The following is a 13,187-nucleotide window of genomic DNA, read 5'->3' on the forward strand; positions in this document are numbered from 1 at the left end:
AAATATATCAATAATTTTAGCTGCATATTAAATCTGATTTCCGACAAAGAAAACAAAAGCGTCAGATGTTTGACTCGTCAGCAATAAAGGAGAATATTAAAATCAAAATTATCTTTGAATTAAGAATGACATCTGTTGTGGATGATAGTGCGGGGTATTGACCTGTTCTCGAGCTGACCGAGGTAGGCGGGTGGACATTGTCATGTCGTCGCCCAACGCGGTGATGATAACCTGCGGGCAGAACTTAAGTCTTATCTGAAATCGAGGCTAACAGATACCATATTAGACGTCAACACCGTCGGTTGTGAGCTTACAATAGCAACATCACGTTTCCCTGAACTCCAGGGAGTCGCCATCAGTGACAGTGACAGGAGCATGATAGCAGCCGGAGCAGACCTCAACAGAAGCTTTGTGCATATTCCACGTGAGTGTTGTTTCAATTCAGTTAAGTTTAATGACAAATTAAGATCATGTTATGTTCAGATGAGCTTGTGGTACTTATAACATGTTCATATACCGGATAATGCGTTACATTCATTTATAATAATTCTTTTTAAATTTGATCAATGAAATCAAACATCATATAATATGTATCAAAAGCACACTGAAACGTAAACTCCAAACACAAATGATTCACGTAAATATATTTTCAGGTTTTCGTCAAATACGTAAACCAGATTCATGTCGATGATTAATTTCTTTTATCCGTGGTTCATCATGTACAACTGTTGTTTCCAACTTTTGGTTGTCAAATCCAATGATCCTTCCTGATGCTCGGCTTCTTTTCTCCGTGTCGCCTCACACGTGCGATGTGATAAATAAACAATGTTATCGCTGACACCAGATATGAGAACAAGTTGTATACAAGTAGCATGTGCAGATAGCGACTGGCGTCTCAGAAAGACACATCTCATCAGGTGTTTAGTAACGCACAATGACACATATTTCGGTTTATTCGTGGTACAGATGTTTGAGATATGTAACACAAGTGGCCGTTCATGGCCCTTCATGAACTCGCGTACGTTACTAGAAAGGTATACGTAGTGTTAAGAAGCTTTTACCAATATCACGATGAGGAAACAAATCCGCTTGTGCGGCTTGGTGGTATTTAGCGTGGCTGTTGTATGTTAGTCTGCTGTCCGGTCTGTCTTCGTCTGTCGTTCGACGTTCATAACAGTAACTATCCACATGTCGGGGTGTCCGGGTTTCCGAGTGTCCGGGTTTCCGGGGTTTTACTGTCTCCTTTTTCATTGTTGTATACGGTGTAAGAAATGATAACACATGGCTTAATTATTTCAAGTGCATGTACTGAGTGATAGAATGATGAACTTGCCAAACGTATTTGCCAACAAGAATAGCGACAAAGTTGTTGCGTCACCCCGTGCGTAAAATGCTTCCTTCAGATCAGATATACTTTAAGATAAGATAATATAGGTAAGATATGATACAAATAAGATGCCTATATCTCCATGTTTGAATTGGTGCCTGCCTAGATACACAACATACAATGTATCTGTTTGACCCTTGATAGCACCGTCTCACCCATGTCAGCACGGGGTGGTGATTGTGAACCTTCAAAGTAATTTCTCATAGACCAACTCCTGGTTATTCAAGTAACAGTAGGTTAGTTCTGTGGCAGCACCTGAGTCTCTTTACCAATGCTGACAATAACATATGAATGCCCACTGTGTAATACCAAATGACTGCTCTGTATGTTACAACAAACGGTAGTCCTTTATGCTGAATCGAATGAATGTCATTTATGTTTACAATTAATGATCGTCCTTATGATGTGTATATTAACGTACGAATGTCTTGTATTCAATATCAAACAACAGTCCTCTATGTTAACATGGATGAATATCCTATATGTTATAACACATGATGGTGTTTTATGTTATATCAAATGACTGTCCTGTATGTTATAACAAATGATAGTCCTTTATGTTGAAACAGACGAGTGAATGCCCGTTTCGTTATAAGTGCTGGTTCTTTATCCTAAAACGATTGACTGCCCTATATGTTATAACAGATGATAGTCCTGTATGTTAAAACTAATGAAAGCCAGTGTATTATGACAAATGATGGTCCTTTATGGTAAACCGAGCCGGATGAATGTCCTGTATGTTGTAACAAATTGAATATTTTTTGTTAAAACGAATGAATGGCCTACATGCTATAAAAAATTATAATCCTTTTCATCTGTATATTAACGTAATACCAATTGGGAATTACAACTTAAAATCATTATGGATGCTGTCGAAACATATGCCAAAATATGGGCCCAAAGAGAAAAAGAACCTGTGGAATGTCTGTCAGAGTGTGTTAAGTCAGTACGTGATGTTGTCATTGGTAGAATAGACAAACTGTACGTGATGTTGTCATTGGTAGAATACACAAACTGAAAATGAAGAAACAGTATTGGAATAGACCCATTTTGTCCCAGCCAGATGTCATCCCATGTCTGCCCGCTCTGCATGGAAAGTTTGTAGTTATTCCCAATGACAAGGCCTCAGATTACATAACCATTATATGTAAACATCATTACATAAATTGTTTGATCAAAGAGCTTGGTATACGTGACATATCACATAGTGCCACATAACAGAGGAAGAAATTTGCCTATACCATTAACGGTGCTATCAACGTTTGACTTAACTCTTAAACCTGAAGACATGCCCATTCTTCTTTTTCCAAAGCTACATAAAACCCGTACAAGGAGATATATTGCTGGTAATAGCACATGTACCACCAAATCCCTGTCTCAAAGATTAACCATAATCCTCAATACTATCAAGGAAGGGTTTTTCTCCATATTCACAGAACGTTTTGTAGACAAGCGGAATTAATACCATGTGGACTCTCAAAAACTCAAAGGATTTGCTTCCATGTTTACAATCTAGAAACGGATCGAGTTCCGTTCTGTCAAAACATTTGATTTTTCAACATTGTATACCGATATCCCACATGACAAACTTAAGGAAAAACTGCATTCCTTGATCCATGGGACATTTGTAAACAAACTTGATGAACTAAGATATATCTACATATCTATCTTCAGAGGATCAGGACAATTTGTCAAATATGAAAAGAAATGTCAATTGAAGTTTACCAAGAAAACAATATGGGAAATGCTGGATTTTCTCATTGATAACATCTTTGTGAAATTTGGGGGTAAAACATTTCGCCGGAAAGTAGGCATCCCCATGGGCACAAACTGTGCCCTCCTCCTTGCGGATCTGTTTCTTTGTGTATATGAATCAGAATTTCGCTGTCGTAGTATGGCTGATACGGCTATATGCATGCAATTCAGTACGGCGGGTAGCCGGAACATGAAAGGTGACCTGTCTTGAACGCAGTGTTTGAATTTCGTCGCCCTGTACATCTTTAGATTTTTGACACCAACACAAATATTTCGCAGGTATATAACTGAGAGAAGTGAGAAACAACGTTCAAGTAATTGTAAGACCAACAGTCATGGAGACAGTATGTCAGCCATAACCTACATATCATACTGCAATGTTAAGCTCACATTTTATTAACAAATAGAGTGGAAATCACGGAAATCCTTTTGGTATCTGTAAGGGTTTATCGTAACGGTCTATAAAATGGTTGTATAGATGAAATGTGGAGATCCACTGCAAATTTTACAATGACTTCATTTTAATTAAGAATATATATATATATCAAAATGGCATTTAAACGATTTTGAATACAAGGAAATGATATCTTTTGAGACACAGAAGAGGCTATACTAGTTTACTGCATATTCAAAGGTACTTTCTAACTTCCATTTTTCATCGTATAAATCAAAAACAATATATTCATACTACATTTCAATCTCTGTTATGACACTGCTAAGTGCTACAAATATCAAATAGATTACATTTTACTGACTTGCAGTGTCTACATGCAGTTTCCCTTCACAATGAAGAGATGATTATATTAGGCATAGCGCATGTTTCAATTTAGACCCAGCTCTGTTTGTGTTTCCTCGCTGTAAATATATTTTCTCACACACAAATAATCATTTATGTCAGTCATTTTTTCTTACACACCAAAAAGAAATAATGCCAATCATCATTTGCTCTTTACATCAATAGATATCTGTATTGTACACTGTTGTATTTTGTGCTGATATTCTTGTATGATGGTGCATGCGTACTTTATTATAACATTACACAAGCATAGCTTTTACCAGTCGTTGTACATAAGCATAATCTGTTATATATGTTGTAAATAAATGCATAAACATATGTGGAATGATCATGGGGTTAAATTTGAATTTATGTCATCATAATTATGGAATATTTTACTTAGACATGGTGTTAGTTCTAAAATGAACAGATATGTGTCGGAAATAATAATGATTTGTCAGACACTATTACCAGTCAACTTCGAGTCAGACAAGGCTGTATCCAAGTCCTATTTTATATTTATTTTTCATCAATGAATTGGCGATCCAGATCCAAAGAAACTGTACAAATGGAATTCAGTTACATCCAGATATAATTCAAAATTATATATTACTATATAATTGGTAAAAGGTGAAAAATGCTATTCCAAAGGTGATGCTCTTGAAGTAAGTAATTCATATAAATATTTAGGTGTTAATTTTACAAACCATCTTTCATGGTCCATGCATACAGTTCAAGCCTCACTGCAAGGTAAAAAGATTTTAATATACATTATGAAATGTATAAAAATATATTCGGTGACTTATTATACAACTCTTTTTTCAAGATTTTTTTATGCGAAAATATGCCATATCCTTTTGTATGGCGCTGAGATCTGGGGAATCAAAGCATCCGATGCGATAGAACAAGTTCATTTATATGCTTGTAAGAACTATCTTGGGGTAAAATTAATGCATGTAATTCAGCAGTAAATGGCGAGTGTGGTAGATTTCCCGTATATATTGAAGCAAATAGGAAAGTTGTTAAATATTGGTAAATATTATTGAGTATGACTCCAAGCAGATTACCACAAAATGTTATAACATGATCATTGTTTATGATAGAAATGGGAAAGGGAATTGGGTCTAAAATCTCACTCGTTATTCCTGTTATCTGTTAAACAATCGATTCCCCACATGGGTACAATATGTGAAGCCAATTTCTGGTGTCCCCCGCCGTGATATTGCTTGAATATTGCTAAAAGGGGCGTAAAACTTAACTCACTCACTCACTCACTGTTAAACAACGACTCGAAGATATGTACATGCGGTAACTTCCCACTGTGGCACTTGTCTCCGTCACACATCACTGATTTCATAGGCCACAGAGGGAAATTGAGTAGAGGTCATGTGTCACAGAGGTACAGGTCACCAGTTTCAATGAACGAGGTGTGAATGGCTCAAATTTATTAGTGCTAACTTAACTAGGTGTTATCGGGGTATAATTAATTAACTGATAAATTGCTACTGATGGTATTGTGGAAATATCTTCTGCCCGCCTGCCGGTCGCTACTGATGATATTGTGGTAATCTCTTCTGCTTTTTATACTTTTCAACCTTTTTAAGAAATTGAGAAAGAAACAGGAAATGGCATTGTGGTAATCTCTTCTGGTTTTTATCTTTATGAGGAAATTGAGAGGAAATGGGTTGGTATATAATATCATTTATCAGCTATCATGTCACTATCAAGTTTCACCACGGAGATAAGAGGGGAGATTGTAGACAGCAGACACGGGGGACAAGATATTTTTTACAGGGTTTCAAGTACAACAAGAAGACACAGAACAAGAACGGGACAGTGTTGTTGGGGTGCAGACAACCTGGTAGTAGTGTCACAGTGACCACAACACAAGATGGCCAAGTACTCCGACGGGGAGCCAAGAAACACAGTCATGAAAAATTACTGGCTTAAATGCTTCAATCATCATGTCCAACAAGATGAGGAAGAGAGCAAGAGAAGAACTGACGCCTATACCTCAGATATATGTGCAGTAGAGGAAGACGCTGCTGAACAGAGGATGCAACACCGCAAGAGACAGCCACCAACCTGAAACTGTTGTCAGGAGTCAGTACCATGCTTTATCGACAGAGATCAAAGAAAGTTCCTCAGACACCCAAAATAGCCACTGATATCAAGCTAGAATGTGAATGGCGCACGACAGAGACTGGTGATGACTTTATCTTATGTGATGATATTTCTGGCGAGACATCCAGTCATACCTATCATCATGTGGGGGCGTTTTGAACAATTTGTGAACAATGTATGGACAATGTGTGTTTATGGTTGTAACCCATATACGCGAGACCTCACCTGAGAAATCAGATAAAATAGATGTATAAAACTTTTACTTTTGTTTCTCTTCTATGGATTTCTTATGCATTGTCTTAACAACCTCTCATACAATGCTATCAATGTGCCAATCAAGGTCAATCAAATACCGTGTTAATGAGCTAACACCTTATCCTTGGTGTGAAGGATCTTGCAATGACGCACAACGCCAGTAAAGGCTGTGTCCTGTCCTTCACAAATTCTACAAAACATCTCAACAAACCCATTTTCAGAATCGGGGATGTCAGACTGAAAGTCAAATTCAACACTGTGTATGCGGGATCCATCATGCATACAGAGAAAGCAAGAGGAAGGACAACTCGTGCATGTGCCAAGGCGAGAAGAGCAATAAACTCACTCCGAGATGTAGGATTACGAGTTGTTGGATTAAACCCTGTGTCATCGTCCAATATCTGGCAAAGAGTTATCCTTCCTTCTGCATTCTACGCATGTCAGCTATGGGACAATATCAGCAGCACTGAGATGAATGAAATGGAAATTGTCCAGCGCTACTTTGCTAGACGAGCCCAGAACCGCCACAAGAGATCTTCTGCAGTTGCTGCAGCTCAGGTGCTAGGACTATGGTCAATGCAAGGCAGAGTAGATAAATCAAAGCTCCTGTTTTGGGACCGACTCTGTCGCTCAGCCAGTACCAGTATTGTGAAGCCTATCTTGTATTTGAGGTTGGCGGAATATATGTCTACTGATGTAAAAAGTACAAGATCTGTTGCCCATGACCTTTTGAATGCAGCTCACAAATATGGATTTTCAGATATCATTTACACCTCCATGACAACAGGAGAATTTCCATGCAAAAATGTATGGAACTCCATGGTACAGAAGGCTATATGTCGCCACGAACACACTGAATGGAGAAGTAAACTCCAAGAGCGTCCAAATATGAAGAGATTTGGTGCCATTCATACACGCCTCTGTCATCATCGTCTCTGGAACCTGTGTTTGTGGTATAACATGGCCACCCCTCCTGTCTATGATCTGATAAAGTTGGATGTACTGCCCGTCACACTTGGACTGTGTCTGATATGCGAGACTGAAAGTGAGGACATTGTAAAACATCCACTACTCTACTGTGACAAGCTTGTAGAAAACAGGAACGCACTGAGCGAGCATCTGTTGATAACGTGTCTCTTGACACGTATATGAGACTCGAAGATGCTGAAGACGAGGTTAAATCCTCACATACCTTGGTTCCATTACTCCGGTTGTGCAGGACATGACCCTTGATAGGTGGGCTAGGTTCATGAGCATTACTGCAAAACGCATCAGTGCACTGAACTTAGCCAGCATTCTGTATTTATAAGAATAGCATGCAACGCTTTGTACATATTGCCCAGTGATCATCTGTTGACAGAGCTATTATTTATTGTGTTCTGTTGAATGTTTCACATATTATTGAACTTTCTATTTTTTCACAAATATGTGTTTTGCTCTAAAATATATACATAACTGGATATACAACTCTCCAAACCATTGATGGAAATAAAGAAGATTCATTCATTCATTCATTCATTCATTCATTCATTCAATGCTATCAATGTGCCAATCAAGGTCAATCAAATACCGTGTGAATGGGCTAACACCATATCAGTCATGGCTTACTGCACAAAATACATCCCAGGTTTTGTAAAAGAATACTACATGTCCATCCTAAAGCATCAAATGAAGCAGTTTATAGTGAACTTGGTAGAACACCATTGTGCGTCAATAGATATTGCAGAGTTTTACGTTACTGGTTTAAATTGTTATACACAAAAAACATGGTATTGAAAGCTGCATATAACATATCACTACTTTACTGCGAAAAAGGTGAAAAGAATTGGTGTTACTCAGTAAAGGAATTCCTGTGTAAAAATGGTTATGCATATGTTTGGCTAGATCCGTACTCTGTTGACTGTATGTCATTTGTAGCCTCTTTTAAACAACGCATGTATGATAATTATGTGCAGAAATGGCGAAGTGAGTTAGAGAAGAGTAGCAAACTTATATTGTATTCGAAAGTTAAACAGTTGTTTGAATAATAATAATAATAATAATAATAATAGTTCATTTATAAAGCGCATATTTCCATGCACAATGCATGCTCAGAGCGCTGATGTCAGGACGAAAAGGCTTTTTGGAAAAGGTGGGTCCATAGCGATGTTCGAAAGGTTGAAAGTTCTGTCATTTCTCTCAAATGTTGTGGGAGATGATTCCATTCTGAGGCTGCAGCATAAGAGAAAGTCCTTTGACCAAATTTAACTGTTCTGACTTTAGGAATACACAAAAGATTATGTTTCTCGGAGCGGAGGGATCTTGTTGGTTTGTATGGAGAAAGGAGGTCGGACAGATATTGAGGTGCACTTCCAGAGAGACATCTGAAGGCGAGAATGCAGAGTTTAAAAGTGATGCGCTGTGGAATGAGCAACCAGTGGAGGTCCTTCAACACAGGGGTGATGTGAGCTGACTTTGGTGAGAGAGTGACTATTCTTGCTGCTGTGTTCTGAACCCGTTGCAGTCTACCAATCTGGGATTTTGTTGCACCAATGAGAGGACAAGGATTATAGCTGACTCCTTTGTGAGAAGCTTTCGAATGTTTCCAATGATTCGGAGGAGTAGGAAGCATGTCCTGCACAAGATGGTAATGTGCTGGTCCAATATCAGCTCAGGATCAACAGTCACGCCAAGGTCCTTAACACTGTTAGATAGTGGAACAGTGGTTTCGCCAAAGTGAAACGACTTGATGTTGGTCTATGAATATGAATCTTATCTTAATTTGATTCCACAGAATCTACGATATCATCTAGCAAGGATCAGAACATCATGCCATAAGCTACAAATTGAAATAGGACGTTACAAAAACATCGATAGAAATTTGAGATATTGTGAATTTTGTATGTCATCTGGTACACATGTTATAGAGGACGAATACCATTTCTTGCTTGTGTGTCCAAATTACCATACAAACAGAGTGAAATATATCAATAAATATTACTTGAATCCTAATTTAAATTAATAGAGCTGTTGCAGTGTAAATCTAAATCCCCATTGTTGTATCTGGCTAAGTATATTAAATTGTGTTTGTATGAAGTCCAGCCTCCATTACCTGGCACAAATGTAAGTGTAAATATCTGCAGAAAACAGACGAGGGACGGTTAGTCCAAGTCTTTGAAACAAATAAACAATTGTCTTGTCTTGTAATCTGAATGTAATTGAAGACGAGTACCATGTTCTTTGTATATGTCCAGCCTATTATATGTTGAGAAGTAAGTATATTAAGAGCTAGTACTATGTACATCCTGACATTTACGAGTACAAATTCATATCCATTTTATCTAATTCTAGTAAAGTACATTTAGAAAGATTATCTATGTATATCTATTACGCGACCAAATACAGAAAACATTACATTAAAATTCTACCGATCAATTGTTCACTGTATTTGTACTAAAGGTCTGCGGCCTCCTGAGTAGGGAAATAAACATTGATTGATATTGATCATGGGGTTAAATTCGAATTTATGTCATCATAACAATATGTGATTTAATAACATGTTTCTTTGCCATATTGATTAGTAACGAACAGACATAATGCTACAGTTGCCTTTGAGTACTGTTGAATGAAAATCAGGATATAAAGGTAAAGCTAGATAGTAGATGCTTGCAAGGGAAAATATATTGTCAAAATAATGTTACCAAATATGTACATGTGTCATATAATTCTATTAATGTATAGTATACAACCTCTTGGGTAGTCAGCATGATCTGGTGTTTGTTGAGACAAATCTCTGTAATTTGCTGCTTATTTTAAAATAACCACATCATCTTCCCTTCTGCCAAGCCTTTCTGCAATGCTTATAAGCCCTTAATGAAGCAAGTCTGGATACCCTCAGGTTCTGATTCTCCCAGCTTAGTTCGGCTGAATTTCAACGAACATGTGATTATTTCTTACCATCAAAAGTATAATGTATATTGAGAGACTAAGTGTTAGTCTAACCTGCAACCTTGAGTGCTGGATATCCTGAACACTATCATGACTGTCAGAGTGAGTGAGTTTAGTTGAACGCCGCACTCAGCAATATTCCAGCTTTTCAGCGGCGGTCTGTAAATATTCTAGTCTGGACCAGATAATCCAGTGATCAACAGCATGAGCATCAATTGGGATGCAATGACGTGTGTCAACCAAGTCAGCGAGCCTGACCACCCGATGCCGTTAATCGCATCTTACGACAAGCATGGGTTACTGAAGACAATTCTAACCCGGATCTTCACGGTCATGACTGCAAGAAGTGTTCGGCTTCATTTGTTCCGGACATAAACTAACCCATAAACTAACTACGTTATCATCCAACACGGCTTTCCGGTTATGTTCACTGGCATTTAAAATGTCCACGCTTATATTAAGCTGTTATATTAAGAGTGCCATATATAAACAGTATGGTCGCTTTTGAGTCATTTAAGTTGTTCAAGTTTTGCATTAAATGAATCCTGGTGTGTGTTATTTTTATAATTTTAGTTGTGCCGCTGTTGAACGTAAAACAGTGCTAATCTTACCATGTAGGCCATTGTTGAGAAGTATATTTAGGAACTTGTTTCTGTCGACGGTATCGAAAGCTTTTTTTATCAACAAAAATACAGTAAACATTTTCACGTTTTTTTCCTTATGTACTTGTGGATAATCGAATTTAGAACAACTATTTGGTCAATAGTACTGTAGTCTTCTCTAAACCCTGCTTGCGACTCGGAGATGATATCCTGTGTTGAAGCCCAAAGTTTTATACGTGTATCTAAAATACTTGTGAATACTTTGCTAATTATGTCAAGTAGAGCAATACCCCTGTAGTTATTGGGATCCTCTCTATCCCCAGCTTTATGCAACGGAACGATAAGACCAAGGTTCCAAGAGTCTGGAAAACTACCAGTGTTGATAATCTCGTTGAAAAGACGTTTTAAATTTATAGAAAGGTAATAGTATGAAACAAGTTTCCTTAATGGCCTCCATCAGCCCCAGGAGATTTACCATTTTTCAGATTCTTAACTGCATTCAAGATTTCATCATTTGAGATCTCGTCACCCAAGATATCGTCACAGTCTCTACATTGTTCACAATTAACAACATCGTGGTTTTCAAGAAATGTTCATACATGTAACTGGGTGCAATCTGTTTGAGGGTCAAAGAGGTTACTAAAGTGTTTGTACCAGTTATCTGGAGTGATGTTTGTATGTATACCAATGGTGTTACAATACTTCTTGATTGACCTCCAGAACTCTTTGCATGATTGACCTTTTGCTGCGTTTACAATTTCCTCCTCTATATTGTTTTCAAAAGTCTTTTTCTGTTTACATAGGGCTTTACATTCTTTTTTTAGCATCGAAGTATTTCTTGCAATGTGGGGGTCGTTTGTAACTCTAAATGTATCAAGGAGTGCATATTTATGTCGTTTCGATCTCTCACAGTCTTCATCAAACCATCTGGGCTGGTTGTTACTGCTGTTTGGTTTTGATTGTAAATGTTGTGTAACAACATTGTTGTCGGCATGTGTAAAACAATATCTAAACAATGTCTGGATGGATTCTAGAGCAGAGTCTACACTATCATGTAAACTATCATCAAATTGTTGGGAGAAATAAGTAAGGGATTGTTTAATATATCGGAAAACTTACCCTTAAGTTCTGTTCGCCATGTGTACCTGTGTACCTGTGTATCTGTGTACCTGTGTACCTGTGTAGCTGAGTACCTGTGTACCTGATGAGCGGTGTGAGACTGAGTGCTTGCTGCACGCTCTATTGTAGGGTCACGTGGTCTTGTCATGTCAACAGCTAGTGGGAGGTGATCCGAGTCCATTTTTTGTTAGTATTTTGAAATTAATAAAATGATGACATATTTCTGTAGGCACAATACAGTAGTCATCCACACTATTCCTTGGCTGCCTATGGAAGTATAATGACCTTGTTTATCAAAACCTGATCTCCCATTCAGAACATGTATTTTCATAGTTCTACACATATCTAGAAGTTGTTCACCCTGCATGTTAACAACTTCGTCTCGTGAGTTTCGTAATATATCAAAACTGTCAGAGTCATAATCCTGTGCATCAATTGGAAGATAAGAAACATTATCATTTTCGATAAAGCACTGCTCCCTACCAATACGAGAGTTCATATCACCGAGAAGTGTAAATATAGCTGTAGGGTATTCTCTAATAAGACAAAGTAACTTGTCCTCTAAAAGTTCAATATCCGTACAATCACAAGAGTTGGCTGCTGTAGTTGTAGCATCTTGCACGTACACAAAGCCAAGGATGTTACACTGGGTGGGTACATCAGTCAGGAAGAACACGCAGTCTGTCCACTCACTGTGGATGCGGGTGAATAGTGTTGACACTGACTTCCTGATGTAAACAGCGATACCAGCGATAACCCGTTAATATTCCAAGACAAAAAAGATTGAGGAATTAGGGTATGATTTTCGTTACTTTGTTCATCAATGTTAAGATTATCATTGTACTTAGCTTGTGAATGTGTACGGCCTCGACCGCTCTCCTATCTGTCTGAGTCCCTCTGTGAGCCGAGTCTCTCACGCGCATCTCGGGGCGGGTCTGCGTCCCTGTGTCGTCTGTTCGTGTCGGTGCTGTCCCCTCTCCTGGGGGAACTCGCATTGTGGCTGTAGGGTAGGAGCCGGTTCTCGGAGGACAGGGGGCGGTGTCTTTTCCCGATTTCCACTATAGTCTTCTCAGACCAGTCGTATTTAAACACAGAGCCATTAATGATCCGTTTATCATATGAAATGTAGCAATCATCTCCTCTACTACGATAGTCTTATACATACTTTGACTAAAACTTTCCTCGCCCTGTGTTTGTGTCTTCACAACATCTTCCATTTAAAATATGCAGGTTCTGGAACCTA

General features: G+C 38.2%; 1 protein-coding gene across 1 annotated transcript in view; it reads left to right on the forward strand.

The window, feature by feature from the left end:
- The first annotated feature begins 220 nt into the window (after window positions 1-220).
- LOC124281580 (solute carrier organic anion transporter family member 4A1-like) overlaps window positions 221-13,187 on the forward strand; it is a 58,077-nt gene continuing 45,110 nt past the window's right edge. The window contains exon 1 of the mRNA XM_046717525.1: window positions 221-424. The gene's annotated coding sequence lies outside the window, so the exon portion shown is untranslated. The remainder of the gene's footprint in view (window positions 425-13,187) is intronic.

Source organism: Haliotis rubra, unplaced genomic scaffold (assembly GCF_003918875.1).
Source record: "Haliotis rubra isolate DU_JTF1 unplaced genomic scaffold, ASM391887v1 Scf285, whole genome shotgun sequence".
NCBI lineage: Eukaryota > Metazoa > Mollusca > Gastropoda > Lepetellida > Haliotidae > Haliotis > Haliotis rubra.